This window comes from Fundulus heteroclitus, chromosome 8, assembly GCF_011125445.2.
Source record: "Fundulus heteroclitus isolate FHET01 chromosome 8, MU-UCD_Fhet_4.1, whole genome shotgun sequence".
Lineage (NCBI taxonomy): Eukaryota > Metazoa > Chordata > Actinopteri > Cyprinodontiformes > Fundulidae > Fundulus > Fundulus heteroclitus.
In genome coordinates, this window is record NC_046368.1 from 31,528,809 (window position 1) to 31,551,439 (window position 22,631).

The window sequence follows — 22,631 nt, forward strand, 5'->3', positions numbered from 1 at the left end:
TGTACTTGAGGCAAGGCAAGGCAAATTTATCTATATAGCACATTTCAATACAAAGACAATGCAAAGTGCTTTACATGATTAAAATATAGGAAAATAAAACAGAATAAAAGCAATGTGATGTGAAGTGTGAAGTAAAATCGTGTGGCCATGTAGATACCCTAGATGGAAGACATCTGAATAAGATTTTGACAATATGTTTGTTGATAGCACAAACATACATATTAATACCTTAATTGCCACTGTATGATCAGTCAGGAGTCAAATGATGCATATTTAGTAGACTTTTATATCTATAATGGCAGCAATGAGAGTTATCATGGGCAACCATTTCATTCATTAGGTATCATAATCATCAGTAGCAAAGTGGGATGCATTTTTATAAAATATTAATGATTCTGATCTTCAGCCACTGTAGTAGATTAGCTATTTTGTGGGCCATCAGCTACATATTACTACTGTATTAAAAGTTATTATAGCTGTACATGATTTCCCTTAGGCAGGGTTCATTTTGTGCTGCCACAACGTTTTTGGTTTGCATGAATCTATGCAACAGCGGGTTTGGTTTATTACAGTACACTAAGTCATGTTTCCTGTGATTTTTTTTTTTTTTAAAGAGGAAACATGACAGACCCTTTAGCCCCGGGAAATAAAAGATTAAAAAAACTGGAGCTGGTTGACATTCAGTGCCCTTAATTCTTTAGTCCTGGTTTTGATGGGCCTGAATGAAGAGCTTCTCTCTTGCTTATCGTACACACAATGAGATAACAAGCAAGTAAAAAAAAAAAATAGGGCATCATCTCTAAGACCAGACACCCACCACAGCCGCTCATCTGACTGCTCTATGAAATCTGTCCTCAAATGAATCCGGACGTTAAAAGCAGCAATTGTAGTCATGCATGTTCAAATATGGAACTTGGGGCTCTTCCCTCACATGCCTTCCTGCCTAACTGCTGATATTTAGAGAAAAAAAGGAAGTTTCATAAGAATATCTAAAAGTTTCCCCCTAGTTGCTGGTCTCAAAACCTCTAAAAAATCTCTCATCACGGAGAGAATCCAACATTCGACTGACAATGGGTATGGGAGTTCTATGTGCCTTGTTTTAGGCCTAAACGGTAACGCGTACCGTGAAGGGCAAAGAAACGTCATGAAATTTTAAAAAAATGATAAAGCTTACTGCAAATACTGTGACCATGAGCTTATTCAATAAAACAATTTCTTAGTTGACAACACTTGTAAGCTGGCAGATAAAATCAAGTCAATTTTATCCAACAGCCTATAGAAATGATCTCATCGATAAAAAGAGTCCACCTGTGTGTTTGATCAAAGAATAAATGCAGCTGTCCTGTTTCTGGCCTCAGAGATTACTTAGGGAACATTAGCAAACAAACAGCATCATGAAGACCAAGGTAGATAGCAGACAGGTCTGGGAGAAAGTTGTGGAGATGTATGAAGCAGTTATTTCTGATTATTCAAAGAAGTGGCACATTGCAACGGTGGAGGAGCTGCAGAAATCCAGAGCTCAGGTGGGATAATCTTTTCACTGGAAAGATATTAGTTTCATAAAAATGTGGTCATAGAATAGAATAGAAATACCTTTATTGTATATTTTATTCAATGGGAAATGGTGTGACAGTGGCAGAACATGTAGACAGGACACACCAGAGTTACACACTAGATTAACTAATATTAATAAAAAAGCTTACTTAAAGTTAAGTTGTGAAGCAGAAGAGAATGAGCTTATCAGAAAGGGGAAAAAAATGCTGCGCAATTATTCATTGATAATATGGGCTAAAAATGCATACATTGCATAAAAAAACACAATTTACAAGTTAAACAGAAGAAAGCCAGCAGAATTAGCAGAACAATGTAAGAAAAACTATGCAATATGCATGACTGTACAAACACTGCCAGAGAAGATAAAAAATGTGCAAATGCACTTCAGCATCTGAGAGACTTTAAAAGATTATTGATCAGATCAGAACCTAAGCAACCCTTAGCATATTGTAAACACATTAAGTTTGTCGGGAGCAGCAGAGACTATAAAGTCTAGCAAGCAGCCTGGACCAAGGACCTTCAGAAGCGCTCTTTTGAGCTTTCTAGGGAGCAGCAGTCTGTCACTGAAAGAGCTCTCCAGCTCTGGAACAGCTCCATGCATGGGGTGGAAGACATTGTCAGTGATGTGATTTTTCTTGCAGTCATTTGTCTCCCAAAGGACTGGGTCCAGGGCTCACGGTGCTTCCAGGTTTCTCCCAGTGGGCCAGAGCTTGGTGTAGGAGAAAGATGATATGATCATCCACCCCAATGCCAGGCTGGTAAGCAAACTGCAGTGGATCCAATGAAGACCTCACCAGGGGGTGAAGGATCAGCCTCTCGAGGGTCTTCATCAGGTGTGATGTTAGTGCTACCCGCGTGTAGCAGCTGAGGTCCTTTGGGTGTGCGATCTTAGGCACTGGTACCACACAGGTCTTCCACGGGTCTCGTACTTTCTCCTGCTTCAAACTGATATTGAAGATGTCGCATAATGCCACACAGCTGAACTACACAGAAGAAGACTGGCAAGAAGAAAACCATAGTTGAAAGAAAACAAAAGCCCCCTCTGAAATTTACAACAATCTATGGGGGACAACAGAATTATATGAGAAAAGACGCTTAGATGAGATCAAATGAAACATTTTGGCCTATAACCAAAATGCCTTTATTTGATTATGGATGCAGATAAATACTGAACAATCCAGGAAGAAAAGAAGGCAGAGACAGCAAAAGGTTTGAGTCAGACAGAGGCTTGTATACTATTTTTATACACAACAAATTGATTTTGTTTGTTACTCAAAAAAGCGCAGATAACATTCTTGGGATATAACTGTTGTGAAAAGATCATTTGTGTTTCTATGGGTGCTATCATCAAAAAACAGACCCAAGTTATTTTGATCGCCACGAAGAAAGGAAAGGCGTTAAAATGGTTAAGCATCAATTTGACACATCTCTCAAAATATCCTTGGAAAATGTATTAATCTGCTCAGCTTTCTGCAGCAAATTATATTTGGTTTTTAATTCATCTGTTGTTCATCTGAATGTTTTCCTTTTATTTCATCTTTTTTCTTCAGATGGAATTCTTATTTTTTGTTTTTAAAATAATACTTATTCTACACAGTTTGATATTTCTTCCTTATTTCAATAACTGTGTGTGGCTTGGAGCAATAATTCTAAAATTGTAATACAACCAAAATACATTGTGCAAAATAAATAGTACATATCATTGATGGAGCTGGGTATAAGGGACCACACCAATTAATTATTTTTGCCTTCAAAATTATTCAAATTTACTGATCTTTCGGAGAAACAAATTGTAATAATAAAATTCAAAGCAAAAAAAATATTTATTAGCAAATAATATTCAAACAATGATTTGCTAAAAGGGAGAGGGTGTTGGTTTAATGATTAATCATACAACTTATAAAAGCTTTTGTATTTCTTTCTGTGGAGTAAGAATGTGGAACAGTTTGAAGCAGTTTAAGAAGGGTAGACAGAAATTTTACTCAAGTAACACTAAGTAAGGGTAGCACTACTTCAACATATTTTTACTCAAGTCAAAGTAAAGAGTTAACCTGACTCTCGCCAGATGGATGTAGTTCCGCAGAGGCAAGGCAAATTTATTTATATAGCACAATTCAGTACAAAGACAATGCAAAGTGCTTTACATGATTAAAATATAGCAAAACAAAACTGAATAAAGCAAGTAGGAATAAAATGTAGATAGAAAATAGAACATTAAAAAAACACTTGCGGTGTTTCAGTTAACTAGAACAGTTGAAGGCAATCCTAAACAAATTTGTTTTTAATCTTGATTTAAAGGATCTCAGGCTTTCAGCACCTTTACAGTTTTCTGAAAGTTTGTTCCAGATAAGTGGAGCATAGGAACTTAATGCTGCTTCTCCGTGTTTAGTTCTGGTTCTAGGTATGCAGAGTAGGCTGGAGCCAGAAGACCTTAGTGGTCTGGAGGGTTGATACACTGATAACAAGTCTGTGATGTATTTAGGAGCTAAGCCATTTAAGGATTTATAGACTAACAGAAGTATTTTAAAGTCTATTCTCTGAGATACAGGGAGCCAGTTTAAGGACTTTAGAACTGGGGTGATGTGCTCTACTTTCTTAGTCTTAGTGAGGATGCGGGCAGCAGCGTTCTGGATCAGCTGCAGCTGTCTGATCCACTTTTTAGGCAGACCTGTGAAAACACCGTTGCAGTAATCAATTCTACTAAATATAAACGCATGGATTAGTTTTTCCAGATCCTGCTGAGACATTCAATTCAATTCAATTCAATTTTATTTATATAGCGCCAAATCATGAAACATGTCATCTCAAGGCACTTTACAAAGTCAAGTTCAATCATATTATACAGATTGGGTCAGATTATACAGATTGGTCAAAGATTTCCTATATAAGGAAACCAGTTGATTGCATCAAAGTCTTGACAAGCAGCATTCACCCCTAGAGAAGCGTAGAGCTACAGGGAGAGTCGTCTGCATTGTACATGGCTTTGCTGCAATCCCTCATACTGAGCAAGCATGAAGCGACAGTGGGAAGAAAAACCACCCATTAACATGAAGGAAAACCTCCGGCAGAACCAGGCTCAGTATGAACGGTCATCTGCCTCGACCGACTGGGGTTACAGAAGACAGAGCAGAGACACAACAAGAGAAACAAAAAAGCACAGAAGCACACATTGATCTAGTAATCTGTTCTACATTAGATGGTAGTAGCGGGTGAGCCGTTTTCTCTGGATGATGTCACAGTTAACAGAACGCCAGACCAGGTGTACCTACTATGAAGAAAAAAGAGAGAGAACAAAAAGTTAAAAGCTGAAATGACGACACACATTGCATAATTGAAGAACAGTAGAACTCTATAGAGTGAGAAAATTAGATGATGTCCTCCAGCAGCCTAAGCCTATAGCAGCACAACTATAGAGGTAGCTCAGAGTAACATGAGCCACTCTAACTATAAGCTTTGTCAAAAAGAAAAGTTTTAAGCCTAGTCTTAAAAGTAGACAGGGTGTCTGCCTCACGGACCAAAACTGGGAGTTGGTTCCACAGGAGAGGAGCCTGATAGCTAAAGGATCTGCCTCCCATTCTACTTTTAGAGACTCTATGAACCACCAGCAGACCTGCAGTCTGAGAGCGAAGTGCTCTGTTAGGAACATACGGGGTAATCAGAGCTCTGATATATATGATGGAGCTTGATTATTAAGGGCTTTATACGTTAGAAGAAGAATTTTAAATTCTATTCTTGATTTAACAGGAAGCCAATGAAGGGAAGCTAAAATTGGAGAAATATGATCCCTCTTGTTGATTTTCATCAGAACTCTTGCTGCAGCATTTTGGATCAGCTGAAGGCTTTGAACTGCATTTTGTGGACTTCCTGATAGTAAGGAATTACAATAGTCTGTTTTGTTTTTATTCAACTGAAGAAAATTTTGGCACATCCAGGCATTGATTTCTTCTAAACATTTACTAAGTGCCTGAACTGGTTAATAGTCACCTGGTGACATGGTGATGTAAAGCTGTGTGTCGTCTGCATAGTTATGGTAGCTGATGTTGTTTTTTATTATCTGAGCAAGAGGGAGCATGTAGATATTGAAAAGGTGGGGACCTAGAATGGACCCTTGGGGAACCCCTACATGTGATTTTTGTCATCTCTGATGTAAAGTTACCTACTGATACAAAAAAGTCCCTGTCCTTTAAGCAGGATTTAAACCAGTGGAGAGCTGTACCAGAGAGGTTGACACAGTTCTCCAGGCGTTCTAACAGAATGGAGTGATCGGCAGTATCAAATGCTGCACTGAGGTCCAATAGAACCAGCACGGTGGTTCTTCCACAGTCTGTATTTATATGGATGTCATTAAACACCTTGATAAGGGCGGTCTCTGTACTGTAGTGAGCACGGAAACCTGACTGGAAAACATGAAAGCAGCTGGTCGTTGTTAAGAAGGTGTTCAATTGTTGAAATACAGCTTTTTCAATAATCTTACTGATAAAGGGGAGGTTTGAGATGGGCCTGTAGTTCTGGCTCCACACATCCATCTAGAATCGCTCCATTGGGAGGGATTTCTATACCCCCATAAAATAGACGAGCCAATCAGGATCACTGGGCGGGATTTTTGTAGATGTGACAGATAACAGAAGCGACTGTTTGGATTCAGACAACAATGGCGGCTTGCAGCGAAGCAAGCGGTGACCAGATGTCCCTGAATCCCCGTTTTGGATGACTTGTCCCCAGAAATGTCCCCGATTTCAATGTATCATGATGGAGTAAAAAAGTTTAACGCAGCAAGAGGTATTTACCCGGTCCTGCGGCTGTCCTGACGTAGTAGAAGAGCTGAGCCGAACACGGCTTCCCCGCCCCGTCAGTGTTGTAGATCAGGTAAAACAAACCAAGCAGTAAATGTATATACAGTAAGTTAGGACAGTGTAAAGTACTTCCTATAACAATATCTACTGTTTACTATATGGTTACTTAACCTGTAAATGCCTCGATGAGGTCAGCAGATACAGTTACAACAGCAAAACTTGTGTACAAAAAGGAAATTTCACTTTAATATAAACTGTAGATGTGTGTCTCTCTGGTGCATTTTTGGTTGAAACAAGTTTGCTCTTTATTCAGTAAAGTTACTCACAGTGGATCTCAAGTAAGAGTAGCGATACTTCTTTATAACATTTACTCAAGTAAAAATAAGAAGTACGATGCATTAAACTTACTCCCAGAAGTAAGTTTTGTTCAAAAAGTTACTCAAGTAAACGTAACTGTGAAAATGTAACTGGTTACTAAACACCTCTTCTTTTAGGCTAGTTCTAGGGTTAGGGTCAGGGTTAGACAATAGAAAGGGTAGAAAATGAATGGAAGTCAAGAGATTAAAATAAAATTCAAGGTTATTTTATTTATACTCGTAGGAAAGTTTGTTTAGCAGAGGTTTAAGGCACATACATACCTGCGTAAACTATGTAAAAATACACCTAAAACCATAAAGACATGCTCAAAGTGCTTGAGGCTCCATGGGTCAAAATATAGCAGGAGACATAAGAAGGCCTGACTGCCTATAAAAATGAATAAAAGGATTAATAAAGTCACACATCACATTTACATACGGGGCTGTGATCAACATGTCTTAAAAGAAATATGATAGTCCAATGAAATCCATGATATCCACTAAAATCCCTATAAATCCTATACAATCCTTTAAAATCACACACACACACACACACACACACACACACACACAAACTAGGTAAAAACTTGATATTAACAAAATTGGTGAAATATCAACTGTTAATGTTTTTTATTTATCTCTGCATGTTTTTGTGTCTGCAAGTTGCATCATGACTGCAACTTGGTCTGAAATTAAAACGTTGGCATATTGTAATGGGATTTGATCATATTTCTTTAATTAGACAAGGTTGGCGGGCTGGATTAAAAAGCTCGAGGGGCTGTATAAAGCCCGCAGTCTGTAGTTTGCTCACCTCAAGGCAAAATTTTAGATAAGACAATGCCATATCAAAGTTGGATACTTGCTGGATCTAGTGTCTCAGAAATGTTTAAAAAAATCTGAGAACACACTATTAAGACACGAGTTAAGAGTGTAAAACATTACATGCAACTGTTTTTAATAATCTGAGACTAAATAGGGAACCTTGGAATGAGGAATTACCTGCAGACTATGTGTACAAGTAGCATTTAATAGCATCTGAATGATTTACTGTAATTTTATTTGGTTGTATATATTAATTCTGACCCCCCTCTCTGTTAATGGATTATTTCCCATTTTTATAACGTAAATTTGAAGCCTTATTTTAACTTGCTGTTTTTTTATGAATTTTCCATTTTGCTTCTATTTTCTGTGATTGAATCAACATTTCTTCTGTAATGTTTTTCTTTTGCATTAGTTGTGTTTTGAAGTTTCCAGCGCTTTTCTGTTCCATTGCGTTTGGCTGTTTCAGAGTTCAAAGTCTCTCGGATGGTAAGAGAAAAACAGGTGCTCACATTGATGGGCGGAGTCTGCCAGGATGCCGTGGGCCCTGCAGAGGAAACAAGTCCGGAAAATGTCCTCCTAAGAGCACAGCGGGAGTTCAGTTATTTTTCTTTGTGTTTTCATAGCTGACAATGGGCATCTTTCAGTCAGCTTATGTGCAGATTGCATACCGGATAATCATGTTAAAACAATTTTACTTGAACACAGGTCAAGACAGGTTTTTCTTTTTCTGCGTGCAGACAAAAGTAGACCCCTGTTGAGCCCTTTTTTAATGGACTGTCCATTTCAGATCTGAACTGACATGGAATTTAAAGTGGGTAAACCTCTGCTCCTTCTCTGTGAAAATCATAAGCGTTGTGGACCTCATGGTATCTTCATAAATCATTGATGACAGCTTTTGTATTTTTACTGTTGAGTTTGTAGTTATTGTCCACGCAGCAGTTTATAAACCTATTTCTTGTCTTTAGTGCGTGTCGTCATTACACAATATCGCCACTTTTGTATACTCCACTATTGCATTGTGTTGCAGGATTGGTGAAGATACAGGGAGAAGAGCAGCATATCGAGCACACACCCCTGTGGGATTCTCGTGCCGAGAAGCAGGATAAAGTCTAGCCCTAGCAGTTTGGTAACCAGCCAGATATAGAGAACAATGTTGAAAACAGAGGTTGTAATTAATAGAACATCTTCTCCTCTGTCCCCTTCTAGTCTTAAGTGGCTTAATTCAGTATGACGGTCAGTGGCAAAATCATCTTCTATGGATTGATGTGCTTTGTAGGCGCATCAATTTAATTGGTTGAGGACAAAGTTGCTAAGAACGATGGGTTTTATTTGCTTTGGCATCGGTTTCTCAAAACATTTTATAATAACAGATGGAAGAGCTATCTGTCTATAGTCATTCAGATATTTACTGATGCTCAGCTTTGGAAATGGTGTTGTTGTAGCCGACGTGAAAAAGGTATCGCAATCTAAGATAGTGGCAGACAAAAAATGTGTAAATACCTCTGTGTTGGCGGGAGCAGTCTGTGATCACTCGCTCTCTGGGAATCTATTTTAAGGTTTGAATCAGTTTGATCACCAACTGGACATCAATATGCAGTTTAATATTTGAACCTCAGTAGACTAGCTATTTTTTTAAGTCTTATAGAACTCTAAGACAGGTGCGAAATTGTTGTTATACACATGAATATTAATTATTTGAGATTTGAATAAAAAATTTAATTATTTATTTTTTTGAATACATTTTTTTTTTCATTTCACATTTACCTGTTTTTCCTCAATTTATGCAGTTACCTCATGGAATCAGGTCTGGGTAAATTTAACCAACAGGCTAATGTTAATGAAAGTTGTGATTCTGCACCACAACCATACCCAGATGGGAAACAGAAGCTCAAAAAGTATGTTTTGTGGAGAATTATCCCACCTAGCGAGAAGGGTATAACTGCAGAGCGTAAGAACGCCCCCACTGTCGGAACGCCCACGCAAACGCTGATTGGTTCGTTGATTTGCCCACTTCAATACAGCTCTGCAGTTACTCCTTATTGCACCTAGCTACTCAATTAGATTTTGCTTAGGACCTTCTGCTACAGTAAAGCATTACCACACATTTTAAAATACAATTTTATCTCGAATAATGAGCCGCTGTATTGAACAGACAAATATCAGTCATTTTCAACCCTAGTTACTCATCTTCCTAACCGTTTATAGGGCACATTTGAAATACTTGGAAATTATAAATACCAATACCAAAGGTCAGAGATGGTTTGTTCATTTTAGTTGATTTTATGTCTTAGATGTTTTTTTTATTTTTTGTCTTAAGTTAACTAAATCTGCTGTGGCTAAAACTGGCATTCCTACTCCTCTGTTAACCTTAGCTAAAGTTGGTTGACTAGCTAACCTAAGCTAAATTCACTAAGCTAGCAAAAAAAAAGAAAAACAGGTAAATAAACTTTATATCAAGTGGCTCACACATGACAGGGGATTGTTTGTATTAAAGAAAACGTAATGGGTGCAATTTCTTAAGTGCACTGAGACAGCATATTACTGTCTGTAAAATATTTATTAAGAAATAGAAAATAATGTATGCACACAAGCCTCTGTGTTCAGCAAACTGCCCAGTGAGGCTGGAAATGTAACATTAGAAAAACTTTATATACAAAGTCACAGAATGGTCTAAAACACAAATAAAGGTTAGGATTTTTTTTTTATTTAGATCCCAACAGGTTGTCATCACAGCCATCAACTTTTTTCCATCTGTCTATGTTCTGCATCTTTCGCTGTGCGATGATGTGTGTGATCTAGTTGCTTCTACTAAGGATTTACCATTGTCTATATACTATTGCAACTAAAAATTCACTTTGTATAAGATTGTCTGCTACAGTGATTGTCAAAATGCGTTCCAGAGACAATCAACTTCCTTAATTTGAAATGATATAGCTTGAGAACCACTGGTCACTCAATGTGCAAGCTAAATGAAAAAGCTAAAACTTCAAATAACATGCATATGCTGGCCTATCCAGGTCATGTACACAGGGGCTGTTTGGAAGGAGGGTCAACAGGAAGCGGATGGTGTAGTTCCTGAATACACCATCGACTAGAACAAGAGAACAGTTAGACAGTGACGTAAGCGCTGCAAAAACAGAACATTAAAGGATAAACCTAACCGCTGACTGGATGACATTCCTGTTAATTCAAATTTAAAAGTGACTTAGGGCAAGTTTTGCTTTGGCAAATACAAAATGAAAATTAAATGAATATCCAAGTGAAAAAATTTGCCCTGCAATAGACTGGCGACCTGTCCAGGGTGTACCCCGCCTCTCGCCCATTGAATGCTGGAGACAGGCACCAGCACCCCTCGCAACTCCAGCAGGGACAAGCGTCATGGAAAATGGATGGATGGAAGGAAGTCAAAAAAATTGTTGAAATGTTTTTTTTTTAAGATGAATTACACATTGTAAATGCCACAACTACAATCTGAAGAGGCAGAAGGGGAGGACGAGGATGAGGTGTACATGGCAGCTAGATTAAAAATGTTTTTTTTATTATTCTCAAATAATTAATACATTTATCATCGGCTTATACAAATTGGGCCTCAAAATATAGACACAATTTGGTGTTTAAAATTAAATAAACTGCTTCATATTGAGGGTTTAGTGAAGTTGAGTCATTTTGACCAAGAGGACACGGAACGTATGCAGAATATGAGGATCGCAGGAGGGTTTAGTATTGCTCAATTGGCAGGGAGATGACAGGACACCAAGCAAGAAACAGACACAACCTTAGCTTCCTGTTTACTGTCCTCTATGCTCTCAGTAATAGCAGTGGCTTATTTGTTTCTGTCATGTCAGATGATGACATTTGTTTGATTTTTTTTCCCCCATCACTATCTGCTGTATAAATTAAAAACACAGAGGCTGATTACAAAAACAATGGGGCTTGAAAGAACTACGATGCATGGTCACCATTTTCCTTAGCAACAGCTGCTGTTTACATTGTGGATTCGGATGCCGTGCTATAAGAGCTAGAGATGCAAAGTGCTTGAAAAATGCAATGTACTAAAGAGATAGATGACGGACTGTACTGAGACAAGCTAGACCCTGTTTCGATCAGTGGGATTGATTCATATGAGCATAATAACCGAACAAAGATTTACATGACTTGACACCACCCACCACCAATATCAGAAGCTGGGCTTCTTTTCTATCTCGACAGTGGAGTTATTTTTTATACCAGCGAAGAATTTTTAAATGCTACGTCTTAAAGGGCTAATGCACAAAGCAGCTTTGGGTGGGTCCAGGATCTCCAAATTTTTTGTCTTAAATAGAAAACTCATCATTTTAGAGGTACGTGAACAACACACCTTCAGCTCACAGTGCTCCTCCTCTGCTCTGGTGTCTGCCAGACAAAGTTGTTCAAAGTGATTTTAACACTGGCATCCATTCTGAAGTTATGTTGGAAACATTTAGGAGCTTATCGGTTAATTTATTTAATGAAGAAGGGAATTTTCCCATAGGGTCTCCTTTGCTTCTACTTTGTTTGGTGCTCTCAGCTGACTAGATTAGACATCTGGAAGAAATGGATAGTCTCAGTAAAGTGCACCCACAAACGTTTAGGTTCTATGGGAAATATCAGTCAACTGTATCATGAACTTATTGCAGCAGGTGCTGCAAATTGCCAGAATTGGTCAGAAGAACACCAAGAAGTGTGTCCACAATGTTCTTGATTAGTTTATTTACACATATTGTACACACACACAGCCCTCACAATTAATCCTCCTTAGACACAGCACTGCTCCCCACCCACAAACCATCTGCAAGCCCATCACTTCCACCATCAACATAATAAAATATTTTTTTTGACATGTATGATATTATAAATGTAACTCAAATGTTTTTTTCAGGCCCTTCGCTAATTCCTTGATAGCAAAATTCGATATGAAGGGGAATAGGGAATTGGGCAAGAAATCTTTAGAGAAGACAAAGGTTTATAGAGCAATACAAAATATGCACAAATTTCACTTTGTCCAAGGGAAGATGATTAGCTCCTACCAATCTAATAATTGAGTGAATGGAGCAAAACATTTTATTTTCTGTTGACATTTAAGGATTTTGCCAATCATTTTCACACTTGTTTCAATTGCAATGTCTACCTTTTCACAACAACGATAGAATAGGAGCCAACCGGTGCTCTCTTTTGTATTGTTTTCAGTCAGAACGCATTCAATCACAATTTCCTGAATATTACTCCTAGTCAATGGTAACCGGCAAAAAAATTATGTACAACTACAGCCCATTGTTTTCCAGACTTTTAGATATTCTCATCAAAACCCTCGTAGAAAGATCTGCCACAGCTAGGGCTGCATAACTCATTTTGGCTGAACTATGAAAGATTATGGTGGCTATAGTGCAGCTGATCGCCATGGAGTTGGAGTTGAAGACACCATAATACACATTCTTTAAAAAAAAAAAACACTGTCACCCGGACAAAGCAGGCAGCGCTGTGACGATCATGTTCTTTGATTTCTCCAGTGCATTCAACACAATTCAGCCTGGTCTGCTTCGTCTGCAACTCCAGAAGACTTAGGTGGAGGCCTCAACAATTACCTGGATAAATGACTACCTTGCAAACAGAGCACAGTTTGTGAGACTAAAAGACTTTGTGTCTAACCAGGTGGTCAGCAGCACAGGAGCACCACAGGGAACTGTACTCTCACCATTTCTATTCACCTTTTTTGTTCTCGGTCATTTTTCTTTCTTCATAGCAGGTACACCTGGTCTGGTGTTCTGTTAGCTGTGACATCATCCAGGGGAGACAGATCATCAGCTATTACCATGTAACATAGAAAGGATTCCTGGATCAATGTGTGCTTATGTGCTTGTTGTGTATCTGCTCTGTCTTCTCTACACTGCAAAAACAGAACTAAAAATAAGTAACATTTTCTCAAAATTAGTGCATTTGTCCTTGATTTGAGCAGGTAAATAAGATTATCTGCCAATGGAATGAGTAATGTTACCCCTAAAATAAGACAATAAGATATAATGCACTTGAAATAAGGTGATGGAGATGAGTTATTCCTATTTTAAGTGCAAAAATCTTATTCCATTGGCAGATTATCTTATTTACCTTCTCAAATAAAGTATAAATACACTAATTTCAAGAAAAAATTACTTATTTTTAGTTTCGTTTTTGCAGTGTAACCTCCAGTGTGTCGAGACAGATGACCATTCACACTGGTTCTGGTTCTGCTGGAGATTTTTCCTTCCCATTAATGGGGAGTTTTCCTTTCCACTGTCGCTTCATGCTTGCTTAGTATGAGGGATTGCTGCAAAGCCATCGACAATGCAGACGACTGTCCCTGTGGCTCTACGCTCTTTCAGGAGGAGTGAATGCTGCTTGTCAAGACGTGATAGGACACCTTTTGACCAATCTGCATAATTTGATGGTCATTTGACTTTTTAAAGTGCCTTAAGATGTCATGTCTTGTGAATCGGTGCTATATAAATAAATTTGAATTGAATTCAACTCTGTACACTTCAGACTTCCAACACAAGTCTGACTCCTGTCATCTACAGAAATACTCAGATGACTCTGCAGTTGTCGGGTGTATCAGAGAAGGACAAGAACCTAAGTACAGAGAGCTGGCAGATCGCTTTGTAGTGTGGAAACAATCATCTCATCTTGAATATGAACAAACCAAAGGAGATGATTGTATATTTCAGGACAAACAGGATTAGATCAAACCCAATTTCCATCATGGGAGAAGAAGTGGAGGTGGTTGAGGAACATAAATACCTTGGTGTTCATCTAGACAACAGGCTGGACTGGAGACTCAACAGTGAAGCCATCTACAAGAAAGGGCAGAGCAGACTGTACTCTTTGAGGAAGCTTAGGTCTTTCATGGTTTGAAGCAAGATGCGGCATATCTTCTATAAGTCTGTTGTTGGTAGCGTCATCTCCTCTGCCATCATCTGTTGGAGCAGCAGCATCCGAGCCAGGAACCTAAAAAGACTCAACAACCTGATAAAGAAGGCTGGTTCTGTTCTGGGGACGACTGGAGCCTCTGGAGATAATGATTCAAAGAAGGGTTTTGCGTAAAATCAAGGAAATTATGGACAATCCTGAACATCTTCTTCATGTCATTGGAAAACAGTCTCTTTAGTCAAAGTCTTCTTTAGATTGGCTGTAAAACGGACTGCTACAGGATATCTTCCCCTGCAGCCATCACCATCTAAAATTACCTCGACGAAATAAGTTACATCTGCCTTTATTGTCTCTTTTGTATAAATAAAGTGTTTTTGAATTGAATATGAAATGTTAACTGATGTGTTCAGACGTGTGTTGGTAAAGCAAACTGTAGATTTTTGAAAAAGTGGACTTTGTATTAGGTAAGTGCAAAAACTGTGAAGTACAATGCCTTCACCATAGTGCTCCGCTTGAATTATCAATCAATCAATCATCCATCCATCCATCCATCCATTTTCTGACCCGCTTATTCCCTCATAGGGTCACGGGGGTTGCTGGTGCCTATTTCCAGCGTTCACTGGGCGCGAGGCGGGGTAAACCCTGGATAGGTCAATCAATTAATCAATCAATTAATCAATCAAATTTTATTGTCAATTAAAATTTGCATTGCAATCGAAAAATCAGTTCCAGTACAACCGTCCATCACATACACTTAAACAAACAAACATTTGGGGGAACGATTGACTGAGGCCTTGCGTTGGCAAGGAACGCAGCCAGTCGGCCGCTGCTATCAGCGCAGCCGTTAGGCGCATTCCTCCAAACAGCCACGGACCCCGCCTACACGGAGTTGACGAGGCGCTGCCCTTGAATCTGTCGAAGGAAGAACAACAACATGGGGGAAAAAAGGGGGGGGGGGGGAGACAGCTGCTTGCCAATTTATGCTCTCACCAATAAAGAGTCAAACAACCGACACAAAAAAACCATCATAGCACAAAAAGCACAAATAACACAAGACAACATGTGTGCAGAAGGTAAACATTTGAGACCCGTCGCGTGTGCGTAATTCATCAGTTTTATGAGCATCAGTTATGTGTGTCTGTTTGGGTGAAAGTGTTATATTTCCGTGAACACTCTCCAGAGGCCATTTTCCTTGATGTCATCAGCCGGCCCACAGTTCAGAAAAGCATCCAGGTGTCCGCAGGGAGGGGGGGGTAGCCGGGGGCTTTTCTGAGCAATCGCCGCCATAACAATCCAGGAGTAGAGATAGGGAGGGAATCCAAATATGTTATTTGTTATGAGACAAGCTGCACTGCCTTTCCTGTCAGCTTTAAGTCTTTTGCTGGCTCCACATGGTAAATCCAATTTTCCAAATTGTTGGGGCTTTTTCACTTCAATATTTTATCCCAACTCCCCTTGAGTTCAACCACCAAAGCCAGCCTGCGTTCCAGCACAGCCAGCTTTCGGCTCTGCTCCATTCACCTTCCAGGTTTGTCCGTTCACCGCCTCAGTGAGCGCGTCATGCAGCCTGATCAAGGCCAAATGGCTCCAACATCCGCTGTATTTGCTGATACTTTAAAAATCCACAAAAACCAATGAGTAGAGATCCAAGTATCCTTAATCCAAATGTGAAAGTTTCAATCATCCAGGAATGACAAGGTCAAAAGACACACGTTTTCCATCCAAGAATATTCAATTTAATTCAATTTATATATTTATAAAACGCTGAATATAGGGTGTATCTCACAAAATGAGTCAAATCAGGACTGGACGGGGTCCCCCTTTCGTTGCCTAATCGTCGAAAAAAAAAATTTATCAAAGGTATTGAGAGACCAGCTTACCAGATCCATGTTTTTCAGAGTTCGGTTGATATGAAGAAAGTGCTCAGAAAGACAAGACATAGCAAAGCAGGAGAGAGGTGGGGATGGGGAGGGGGTGAAAAGCTGCAGAGGAGAGAATAGACACGACCGACCTCGGAGAGAGACAGAGACATGTGTATACATGCAAGTAGCTTTATTATAATTTATGCAGGGAATATTTCATGTCATTTGGACACTAAAACAAGAAGGTAGAAGAGAAAAAAAGGAGAAAAGTTGAAAAATAGAGGAGATAAAAGGGAGAAAATGATATAACATCCTCAGTCTGCTGCTTCACCTGCAAAGAGAGATATAAAAACAAAAGCACAACCAGCCGATAAAGTACTACAGATACAATCAATTAATGTCTTGGTACAATCACTGAAGTATATACAGTATTAATGAATACAACTTGTATAAAGTGACAGCAGAAGATAATAATAGGGGTTTTCTGTATAGAAGTGAGTCTGTAAGTACCTGAATCCAAGCACCTGCAGGTGTTTGTGAGAGTGCATTTGTGTACGTAACATTAATCCATAAGAAAAATGCTCAGTAGTGGTTGTGAAGAGCCAAAGACCTGCCCCCCAGAGCACCGAAGCAGACGCCAGGGGAACCAAAACCCCAGATGCCCAAAGGGAATTTCAGAGTAAAGGTGCTCAAGAGGGACCAACACAGGAAATCAGCCTCCCCCACCCAAGGGAAGAAGAGAGATGACCCCAAGGAACAGCCACAATGCCCAAGCCCCCGGGAGCTGCGGGGACATGCCTGTGGACTCTGCCATGAGCCAGCTACGCTGGAGCTGATCCGGCCATGGGCCGAGATTGTTTTGTCTTAATCCAGTAATGATAGCGGATCCCACAGCAACATATTTTTGCACATTTTGCAAAAGCCTTTGCACATTTCTAAACATCTTTCATTTTCTACTAATGAAGATGAAATCATGAAATGTGAGGAGGAAACAACAGAGGACATGATAAGAACACATGGTTCAGCCCTTTTGAAGAATGCACTGCAAAGAAGTGGAGGTCGAGAACACAAAGCAATCACTCAGGAGTAATAATCTAATGTGGAGAATCTTGACATTTTTTTCCAGTTGGCCGGATTTGACCTCAAGACACTTTCAGATTTGTTCAGCACGAGCAGGCAGGGAACCTGATATTCAAGCCGGACGATCTGTTACACTTATCTTAAGAAACCAGGCACAGGAGGGCTCGTTTCGGAGAAAGCCTGACGCCTGCAGTCCTAGTCATCCTAAACAACAGACCCCGCTGTGAATGTTGTGCTGTTGAACTGTTAAGGCTACCGGTCTGAAATATTTGATTAGCTTTTTTTGGCATCCTCCTTTTGTTTAAAAACAGTTAGTATGTTTGATCTATTTATGTTGTTTCTTGTGCCTCCTTTATCTTTTTGCCTTTTGAAACTTGATTTACAGTCTGTTACTATCTACCAGCATAAGACAAAAGACAAGTCAGGTTAATTTGTGTAGCACATTTCAGCAGGAAGGCGGTTCAAAGTGCTTAACCTCATGAATACATAAAAACATCAATAAAACATCAAAACAGTCCCTGGTTGTGAGACCAATAACAAACATTAAACTGTTTCAGGTGAAAACATCCATACACCTCAAATATGTTGGTCAATGGTCCTGGTATTATGGACCGACAGCAACTCTCCACAGGCGGGTCTTCAGCCTGGATTTAAAGGAACGCAGTGTTTTGGCTGATTTGCAGTTTTCTGGACGTTTGTTCCAGATAAGTGGAGTATAGGAACTAAATGCTGCTTCTCCATGTTTGGTTCTGGTTCTGGGTATGCAGAGTAGACCAGAACCAGAGGATCTGAGTAGTCTGGAGGGTTGATACAGCAACAACAGGTCTTTAATATATTTAGGTGCTAAGCCGTTCAGTGAAGCCAGTGGAAGGACTTTAGAACTGGGGTGATGTGCTCTACCTTCCTGGTTTTAGTGAGAACGGAGCAGCAGCATTCTGGATCAGGTGAAGTTGTCTGATTGACTTTTTTGTTTCTTGTTATAACTTCAGCAAGTGGGAGAATATATATATATATATATATATATATATATATATATATATATATATATATATATATATATATATATATATATATGGGAAAAAATTTTAATAGGAGGGATCCCAGAATTGAACCTTGAGGTATCCCACGTGTGATTTTTGTCCGCTTTGTTGAGAAGTCACCTTTTGACAAAGAAAAAAATACTTTACTTGTTTTCCCATTGTTAAGATTCTGATCAGAGGTGTCTTTTCAAGTTTGTTGTTTTAATGTGACCAAATGTAAGAAAAACAATCTAAGGGTATGAACGCTTCTGCAAATTTACTATCTGCAATATAAACTCCCATGGCGCATTGGTGAGGTGCAACGCTTCAAATCTGGATGTAAAGTGAAAATAGAGTTAGCTTTGAACCTTTTACTGAGATGTGCTCTGTTTGTGAAATTGAGCTCAGCCATCACCTTTTTTCCTTCAACAAAATGCATGAAGGCATTTGGAATCTTCACTTGTTCATCATGCTTGGACATGTCTGAACAAAAACAGACAAGAGACAGACTCTTGATCTACTACTCATGAGACAGACAGGGAATGCACACACAGAATCATCTCAGGATGGATGGATTATCTCAGTCAGTTTTACTTACATGAGCTAAGTCGCACACTAATGTTGACGTCACTCGGCACTCACTCACACACTGTTGATAGATTGTACAGATGTCATGCGTCCACCAGGGGGCAGGATTTACCCACGCTTTTAGACTCAAGAACTGAATGAACTGCTGTGATTTTGTGTTTTATTTCAACAACACACGCAGACTCCCAGATATACCCGAAACAAGACTATTCGTTTGGGAGGATACCAGAAAGAAGGATGGCAATGTGTTTTCCATTTCATCAACACAATGGTGGGAAATGTTTGGTGAAACAGGCACTAACTTTTGATGAGTGCGTTATAGACATGGGCTGGTGTGAGAGAACAAGAGCAAGAATGCCACATTTTCAGTGTTAAGAAAGCAAATAATTAAAAAGGTGCAACACGCGATGTGTGATATTTTTTCAAGGGCTTGCTAAGATCGTTCAGAGATGTGGCTGAAGAATCTGTGACGCATGTTGATACTTAGCTGCTTTTCAGCTTGTAAAATGTTCAGTTGGAGACACAAGTCGTCACAGTTCTTTCTCTTTATTCCTCAAACCAAACAAACATTTTCCATGCAAATGGAGGCAGTATATTTTAACGGCAGACTAGTTTGCACAGGCATTAGCCAATCTTCATACAATTCAACACAAATAAAGTCTTCTTACTGCACAAGGTGAAAAGCTGTTCGTCTACTCCAGCATTAACAAACGTTTCCAAAATTCCTTCTCATCCGAAACAAATGGCATGGCACGAATCAAAAGATCAATCCAACATCATGATGCGTTCAGTTGCAGTCAAAGTTGTGTTGAAAAATCGGAGTTTCGGCAGTCTAAGGTTCAAAAACAAAATGTTGGGGGGGGGGGAGCACAGGGGTGGGCACTGGCCCTCCCTGTCCCCACGGAAGATCAGCCAACAAGCAGGAGTCTGACTGCGGGAGATCAGTAGACAAACTGGTGCAGCAGTAATGCATACGCTGCACCGGACTATTGCCTCAATTAACTCGGTTGGTCTACATTCCTACCTTTACCTATGGACGTGAAATCTGGGTCATGACCAAAGGAACAAGATCCCAGATACTCTGACAGTGGCCGGGCACCCCCTTGGAGGTAGGGTGAGGAGTTAGACCATCCGCGAATGGCTTGGAGTAGGGCTCCTGCTCCTAAACATTGAGAGGGGTCAGCTAAGGTGACTCGGGCATTTGTTCAGAATGCTCCCTAGACGACTCCATGGGGGAGGAGGCCCAGTGGGAAGCCCAGGATTATGTCCCTTGTTGGCCTGGGAACATCTGGGGCTTCCCCCTGTGGACCTGGAGGAGTTGTCTGGGGATGGCTTCACTGTGCCCCCCCCAGAAAGAAATCCAGTCCCAGATAAAGAGAAGGGAAACAATACACTCTTCTTTCTTTTTCACAAATAAGTAACTGCATGTGTGTGGATTTATTCCATCCCTGCTACTTTTCATTTACTTTACTTTTTGCCCAACTTTACTTTTTAGCTAGACTGTCTGGGAAGGTTTCCAGTTGTGACAAGAGGTTTGCATCTCATTTTAGAACCCAACTCTCCCTGGCGTTTTTCATGGGTTGCTGCCTGACAACCTGGAATTACAATGGATGTTTGTGAGTTGCCTCCATTTCATTAACAGAACATACCTACAACTTTGAAGATGTCTCATTTTTTATTGTGAAGCAATCATTTCACCCGTTTTTAGGACAAAATAGCTGGAATCATCTGAACACATAACTGTTCATCCCCCCATAAAGTCATCAGCCTGCATTGTGGAGCCACCTTTTGCAGAAGTCTCAGCGACAAGTGGCTTTGGATCAGTATCTAAGAGCTCTCCACATCTGGCCACTGCGATTTCTGCCCATTCTTCGAGGCTAAACTACTCCAGCTACTTCAAGTTAGATGGTTTTCACTTAAGTCTAAAAACAGGTTCTCAACTGGATTAAGGCCAGGACTTTGACTAGGTCATTCCAACAGGTTTAAACGTTTCCCCTTAAACCACTCGCGGCATGCTTAAGCAGGATGCTTCAGGTGATTGTCTTGCTGGAATTGAACCTCCGTCCCAGTCTCAAATCACAGGCAGGTGAGGCTCTGCTCCAGAATATCCCTGTATTTATCACCATCCATCTTTCCCTCGACTCATACCAGTTTCATAGTCCCTGCGGCGTTTTATTGGCAGGTATGTTGTGGTAACATGCTTTCTATTTCAACATGATGGATTTGATGGTGCTTCAGGGGAACATCAAAGATTTGGATATTTTTTAAAACCCCAACCTTACTTGTAATACTTAACACCTTTGTCCCTGAGTTGTTTGGAGAGCTCATTGGTCTTCATGGTGTGATGCTTAGTGGAGGTGCATCCTCTGGGGCTTTTCAGAAAAGCTGTATTTATACCGAAAGATCGTGTGACTCTTTAATTACACACAGGTGGACTTCATTTCACTAGTTATTGGACCTTTGAAGGTAATTAGTTACAGCAAAACACCTTTACGAGCGTCATAGCAAAGGGGTGGATACGTATGCATGTTCAAATTTTCAGCTTTTGTTTTTCTTTTCATTTTTTTAAATATGTTTATCTATTCACTTCAGCAGCTTAGACTATTTTGTGCCAATCCATCTTATAAAAGAAGATTCAAAAACATTTAACTGACAGGTTGGAATGTAAGAACAAAGGTAAAAGCCAAGATGGTGAATACTTTTGCAAAGCACTACATGCTTGTTTACAACAGGCAATCAAATCCATTGCTTTAACTTTCCTGTCAACACAAATAAAATAGTAGTGTATGAAAAAGTGACACAATCCTATAACATTCACGCCTTCTTATTTATGTGTAGCTATTCCTAGCAAATGAACTTTCTTAGGTCATGATGAATTGGGCTTGGTCAGCAGGTTTGTGACTGGATCAAGTTAGAAACCATCTGCCCTCTCCGTCATAGAAACTATGCAATTTAAGTTCTGACTAATTTGTTCATCCGAAGGACTTCTTCTGACATGACAGATTATATATCATTCCTTAAACTTTCAGTTAAAGTCAATTGCCCACCAGTTCCAAAAAATGGCAGCAACTCAATGCATTTAGGCATCTGGAATAGTTGAAAACAACCACCTGAGCAACAGAAGGAGAAACATGTAGGATTTAAGCCACTCTGCACCTGGCATGGCTGAAGCCAGACCTTCAGTTCTGAGCATTTCAGAAACTGCTGATCTACTGGGATTTTCAAACAGAGCCGACTCACATGTGTACAGTGAACAGTCCAAGAAATAGAAACTATTCATTAAGCAACAAGAACTGATTCTCAAAATGTCCATGCTAAAATAAAGGTTTAGTAAAAAAAAAAAAAAAAAAAAGCAGCGGACGAAAATTCCTGGTTGCTGAGGTCAGAGGAGAATAATGGGCAGGCTGGTTCAAGTAGTATGGAGCAGTTTGGTCACTGTGGCTCAAACAGCCTCCTGTTACAACCAAGTCATGCAGAATACATCTCTAGTCAACATATCAAACCTTGAAACAGGCACCTGTCAGTAAAGAAGGGGAATGCTTCAGGATCGTTCCAACTCTAGGGCCTTCCAGAATATTGTCGCTGACTGTGTCCACACGGTACCACCTTCTAATGGCGACGCTGCCTCCAGCAGCAGGA